Source organism: Chelonoidis abingdonii, chromosome 3, assembly GCF_003597395.2.
Source record: "Chelonoidis abingdonii isolate Lonesome George chromosome 3, CheloAbing_2.0, whole genome shotgun sequence".
In the NCBI taxonomy this organism is placed as follows: Eukaryota; Metazoa; Chordata; order Testudines; family Testudinidae; genus Chelonoidis; species Chelonoidis abingdonii.
This window is the reverse complement of record NC_133771.1, coordinates 7,084,988-7,091,417: the sequence shown is the minus strand read 5'-3', so window position 1 is coordinate 7,091,417 and position 6,430 is coordinate 7,084,988.

Sequence of the window (6,430 nt, the reverse complement as noted above, 5' to 3'; positions counted from 1 at the left end):
AAACGGAGTGGGCATCCAGGCCCAGTTTCCCTTTGCATGGATTGAGTAGGAATTTTAGTTAAGACTCGATCATACAAGAGAGCAGAGGAGGTAACAAACAAAACCAATCTGCTAAAACTCTGCTCTTGCAAGTCCTTGCAGGTTGCTCGCAGGGTATGCAAATTGCGGTGCTCCAGCAAAAAGTGTGAGTGGAGGCTACCTGTGGGTATGCATAGTATCCTACATTACTGGATGCAGCTGTCTGCAGTCACAAGCCTCGCTTGTCCACATACTTATCACTAGAGTCAAGAATAAAAAGGGGTGGCAGCGTGAGGGATATGTGGTGTTATATGATCCCCATCATGCAAAGGAGACACAACTATGTGATTTAGCTATTGTACAGACTGCTCGCTAGGTCTGTGCACTCATTTGCATTCCCATCCTGTGCCTCCACAGCAAATGCAAAACTCCATTGACTTCAAGTGGCACAGGACAGAGAGAGTGAGAGGAAATATTGACCAGGGGCTGCTAACGGGAGTTTCGAAGGGAGTTTGGTAGGGAGTAGGAAGGGACAGGGGTCCCTGTCGTTCTATCCGTGACCCGTTAGTCCCTTATATCTATTATAACCAAACTACAGCCAAAACGCTCTCTTTTAAAGCAGAGCAGAGCAGACAGGGAGCTGCAGACAGGGGAGTTTTGAGAGGAGTTTGACAGAGGGAGGCTTTACGATGGTTAGGAAGACCACAAACACAGCACTGCTTCTGTCCTCCTCCACTGAGCTGTAGCCAGAGAGCACCAGAGCATGGATGCTTCTACCAGATTCTGGTGTGGTTTTGCAAAGACTGTAACTTGCAATTTCCACTTACTGATATTCCAGGCTGGGGGGCATCTCCAATGTGAAAGGTGCCTATGGTGGATTCTCAGGCAGCAGGTTGGGAGAGTACGCGAGGAGGTAGCTAGCTTGAGGAGCTCAATATCCACGGCAATTCCTGGACAGTGTCCATGTGGAGACAGGCTGAGGTAGCGTGTCCCAGTTCACAGACTGCTGACACCACTTGGTGTGAGGAGGAGATGGTTCAGGGTGGACACTGGCAGCTGGTTACTTCTAGCAGCAGACAGTGCTCCACACTGCTGGAACCTCTGCCATGTATAGGTAACCGTATGCTCTTCTTGATACAGGAGAGAAGGAAATCACCCCTACGGTTAGAGGAGGAGAGCCTCATTACCCTAAGGCTGGGAGGTTCTGCTGCCACCACTGAAAATTAGGAATGTAGGGTAGTGGTCGGAGACTCTCTGTGAGGGGGTGGAGGCGCCCATCTGTTCGCCTGACATTTCATCTCGGGAGGTATGCTGCCTGCCGGGGCCCGTATCCGAAATGTTACGGAGGCATTGTCGAGGATTATCGGCCTTCTGACTTATTACCCATGCTACTCATCCATGTGGCACAAATGATACTGCGAGGTGTGACACTGAGCGGATCAAGAGTGATACAGGGCTCTGGGAGTACGGGTGAAGGAGTTTGGAGCGCAGGTGGTATTTCTTTGATTCTTCCTGTCAAAGGTAGGGGCCAGGCAGAGACAGATGCATCATGGAGGTGAATGCTGATGCAAAGAAGTGTCACCAGTAGGGCTTTGGCTTCTCGACCAACAGGAATGGTATTTCGAGGAAGGACTGCTAGGCAGAGAGATGGCGTTCACCTTTCGAGGAGGGAAAGACCCTATTTGACACAGACTGGCTAACTAGTGAGAGGACTTTAACATAGGTTCGACGGTGACAGGTGAGCAAAGCCACATAAGTGGGAACATAGATAAGACCTGAGAGATGGGCCAGAAACAAGAGGAAGTGTGGGTTATAATGCAGAGAGGAAGGAGGTCAGGGCAAAACTGGGAGGCAAGATCAAACAGTTCTTAGATGCCTATATACAAATGCGAGAAGTATGGAGTATAGCAGGAAGAATGGAAGTGCTAATAAATAATAAACTATGACATTGTTGGCATCACTGAAACTTGGTGGATATACACATGATTGGAATGTTGGTGTGGATGGTATAGTTTGCTCAGGAAGATAGACAGGGAAAAGGAGGAGGGGTGCTTATATATTAAAAATGTACACATTGGACTGAGGTGGAGCATGGACATAGGACGACGAAGTGTTTGAGAGTCTTCTGGGTTAGGATAAAGGGTAAAAAACAAGGTGATGTCGTGCTAGAGTCTATATCAGGCCACCTAACCAGGTGGAAGAGGTGGATTGCTTATTTTAAACAACTAACAAAATCATCCAAAACCAAGTATTGGTGTTGATGGGGGTCTTCAACTATCCAGTAATATGTTTGGGAAAATAACACCACGGGGCACAACTATCAATAAGTTCCTGGACTGCATTGCAGACAACTTTTTATTTCAGAAGGTGAAAAAGTACTAGGGGGAAGCTGTTCTAGATTTGATTTTAACAAATAGGAGGAATCGTTGAGAATTTGAAAGTAGAAGGAAGCTTGGGTGAAGTGATCATGAAATCATAGGTTTGCAATTCTAAGAAGGGTAGAAGGGAGTACAGACAAAATAAGAGACATGGATTTCAGGAAGGTGGATTTTGGTAAGCTCAGAGACGAGGTTATAGTAAGGTCCCATGGGAATCAAGACTGAGGGAAAAAAACTGAGGAGAGTTGGCAGTTTTTTCAAGGGCACTATTAGGGCCCAAGAGCAAGCTATTCCGTATGGGTAGGAAAGGTAGAAAGTGCAAAAGACACCTTGGCTTAACCACGAGATCTTGCATGACTGCCAAAATAAAAAAGGAGTCATATAAAAATGGAAACTAGGTCAGATTACAAAGGATGAATATAGGCAAATAACACAGGAATTTCAGGGGCAAGATTAGAAAGGCAAAGGCCAAAAATGAACTCAACTAGCTATGGGAATAAAGGGAAATAGAAGACTTTATCAGATACATTAGAAGCAGAGGAAGACCAAGGACAGGGTAGGCCCCTGCTCAGTGAGGAGGGGAACAGTAACAGGAAACTTGGAAATGGCAGAGCATGTTAATGACTTCTTTGTTCGGTCTTCACTGAGAAGTCTGAAGGCATGTCTAACATAGTGAATGCTCCATGGGAAGGGGGTAGGTTTAGAAGATAAAATAAAAAAAGAGCAAGTTAAAAATCACTTAGAAAAGTTAGATGCCTGCAAGTCACAGGCCTGATTGAAATGCATCTAGGAATACTCAGGAGTTAATAGAGGAGATATCTGAGCCGCTAGCTATTTATCTTTGGAAAGTCATGGGAGATGGAGAGATCAGAAGACTGGAAAAGGCAAATATGTGCCCATCTATAAAAAGGGAAATAAAAACAACCAGAAAATCAGACCAGTTAGTTTAACTCTGTGCAGGGAAGATAATGGACCAAGTAATTAAGGAAATCATCTGCAAACACTTGGAAGGTGGTTAAAGATGATGGAATAGCCAGCATGGATTTGTAAAGAACAATCGTGTCAAACCAATCTGATAGCTTTCTTTGATGGTAACGAAGCCTTGTGGATAAAGGAGAAGCGGTGGATGTGGCATACTCAGACTTTAGTAAGGCATTTGATACGGTCTCGCATGATTATTCTTATCGATAAATAGGCAAAATACAGTTTAGATGGGGTTACTATAAGGTGAGTGCATAATCGGCTGGAATACACCGTACTCAGGAAGTGGTATTAATGGCTCCCAATCCTGCTGGAAAGGTTATAACAAGTGGGATTCACAGGGGTCTGTTTTTGGACCGGCTCTGTTTCAATATCTTCATCAACGACTTAGATGTCGGCATAGAAAGTACGCTTATTAAGTTTGCGACGATACCAAACTGGGAGGGATTGCAACTGCTTTGGAGACAGGGTCAAATATTCAAAATGATCTGACCAATTGGAAATGGTCTGAGAAACAAACCGGAGATGAAGTTTCAATAAGACAAATGCAGAGTGCTCCACTTAGGAAGGAACAATCAGTTTCACACATACAGAATGGGAGGACTGTCTAGGAAGGAGTATGGCAGAAAGGATCTAGGGGTCAGAGTGGGACCAACAAGCTAAATATGAGTCAACAGTGGATACTGTGCAAAAAAAGCAAACGTGATTCTGGGATGCATTAACAGGTGTGTTGTAAACAAGACACGAGAAGTCATTCTTCGCTCTACTCTTCACTGGTTAGGCCTCAGCTGGAGTATTGTGTCCAGTTCTGGGCATCGCATTATCAAGAAAGATGTGGAGAATTGAGAGGGTCCAGAGAGGAGCACAAGACTGATTAAGAGTCTGAGACATGACTTATGAAGGAAGGCTGAAAGAATTGGATTTATTTAGTTTGAAAAGAGAGACTGAGAGGGGACATGATACAGTTTTCAGGTATCTAAAGGTGTCATCAGGAGGGGGAGAAAATTGTTACCTTAGCCTCTAATGATAGAAACAAGAAGCAATGGACATTAAACTGCAGCAAGGGAGATTTTTAGGTTGGACATTAGGAGAAAAGTTCCTAACTGTCAGGGTAGTTAAACACTTGTAATAAATTGCCTAGGAGGTTGTGGAATCTCATCTCATGGAGAATTTATGAGAATTTAAGAGTAGGTTAGATAAATGTCTATCAGGGATGGTCTAGACAGTATTTGGTCCTGCCATGAAGGTAGGGGACTGGACTCGATGACCTCTCGAGGTCCCTTCCAGTCCTAGAGTCTATGAATCTATAAAATCAAAGCCAACAGTTGCCTTCCAAGTGACATGCCAGAGACACGTATGCTAGTGATATACTGCAAGGAAAACATACTTATCAGGACACTGAGTCTGTGACTAACGGGGACACAGTAAAGGGAGGTTTTAAAAAAAGAAAGCATCTTCCCCTTTCCCTGATCAATGGGGTGCCATGACAAAGGCATATCCCTCAGCAAAATCACTGGATCACTTCTGCGGTGTTTCTAAGTCCTAGGAATGAGCCACTTAGGGCTAGGGACTCAAACTCAGATTCCCCTGATCAAGTGGTAACATGAAGCAGTTCCAGACTGAATTGTAAAAGCCCTGTATGTTCACAAAAACAATGAACATTCTTCAGAAGGTCTGGCCAGTGTGTCACAATAATAATCTGGCTCCTAAATATTGCTGCTCAAAATAACTCAGAGTTTCAGTTTCTTCCCCAGCAATGTTGGATTGAAGAAATCCAGTTTCTACCTTCTGAGCTGGGCCACATGTGCAGAGCCCTGAGAATGTGTCACTAACCAATGCAAGGGACTTGTGCAACCCTTTTGTCTGCTTTCTGATTACAGAGCAATGAACTCCTTTCCAGAGGATGTTGGGAGGGCCAACACTATATCAGGGTTCAAAAAAGAACTAGATACGTTCATGGAGGATAAGTCCATCAATGGCTATTAGCCAGGATGGGCAGAGATGGTGTCCCTAGCCTCTGTTTGCCATGGGCGACAGGGGATGGATCACTTGATGATTCCCTGTTCTGTTCATTCCCCCTGGGGCACCTGGCATTGGCTGTTGGAAGACAGGATACTGATCTAGATGCACCTTTGGTCTGACCCAGTATGGCCGTTCTTATGTTCTTATGTGATGCAAAGAGACAAGGAAGTAAAGTGATTTGATTTTTTTGAGAGAGAGTTCATTGAACATTTTTGAGCCTCAAAAAGAGAGGTGGCATTTGGGTCAGTCCCTACTGTAGCTGATCACATTCACCCTTCTTAGAGACCCACTGCACTTACTTGACAAACATACATAAAGCACATGAAACAGCTTCCTCCATGGGATGATGGGAGAATCACAGAGAGCCACCATCACCCCCAAAGACAAAACCAAGGTCATTTCCCAGCACTGACTTTAAGGGATCTTGCAAGGCCATCTCTCAGAAGTGACCCCTATAGTGTATGGTAGGTTAAGTGCGAGCAGTTTCCTTCCCCATAAGACAGATTGGCAGGTTCATCCTCCTGCATGAGTTAAAAAATATAGTTCCATCACTGGAAAGCTCAAGTCTGGTACTTAATGTTGGAAGGTCTATGCAAGGAGGGGCTCCCTTCAGGGTTGGAGATAATAAAATGGGCTGGATCCTTGCTGGTAGAAACTGGAGGACAAGCAGTACCAGCTAAGGAAAAGGAAGGGAAGACAGCAGCCACAAACCCCAAACTGTCTCATTTATTCCCAGCCTGAGGCTTCAGGGTTGCCAGCATTATGGGTGCCACTCTCCAGGGTACTGCAGGACTCCAAATAATCCTTCCCTGTTCACTTTCTCCACACCAGTCACAATTTTATAGACCTCTATCATATTCTCGCTTAGTTGTTTCTTTTCTAAACTGAACAGTGCAGGCTTTTTAATCTCTCCTTGAATGGAAGCTGTTCCATACTCTAGTCATTTTTGTTGCTGTTTTTTGTACTTTTTCCAATGCTAATATATCTTTTTTGAGATGGGATGACCAAAACTGCACACAGTATTCAAGAAG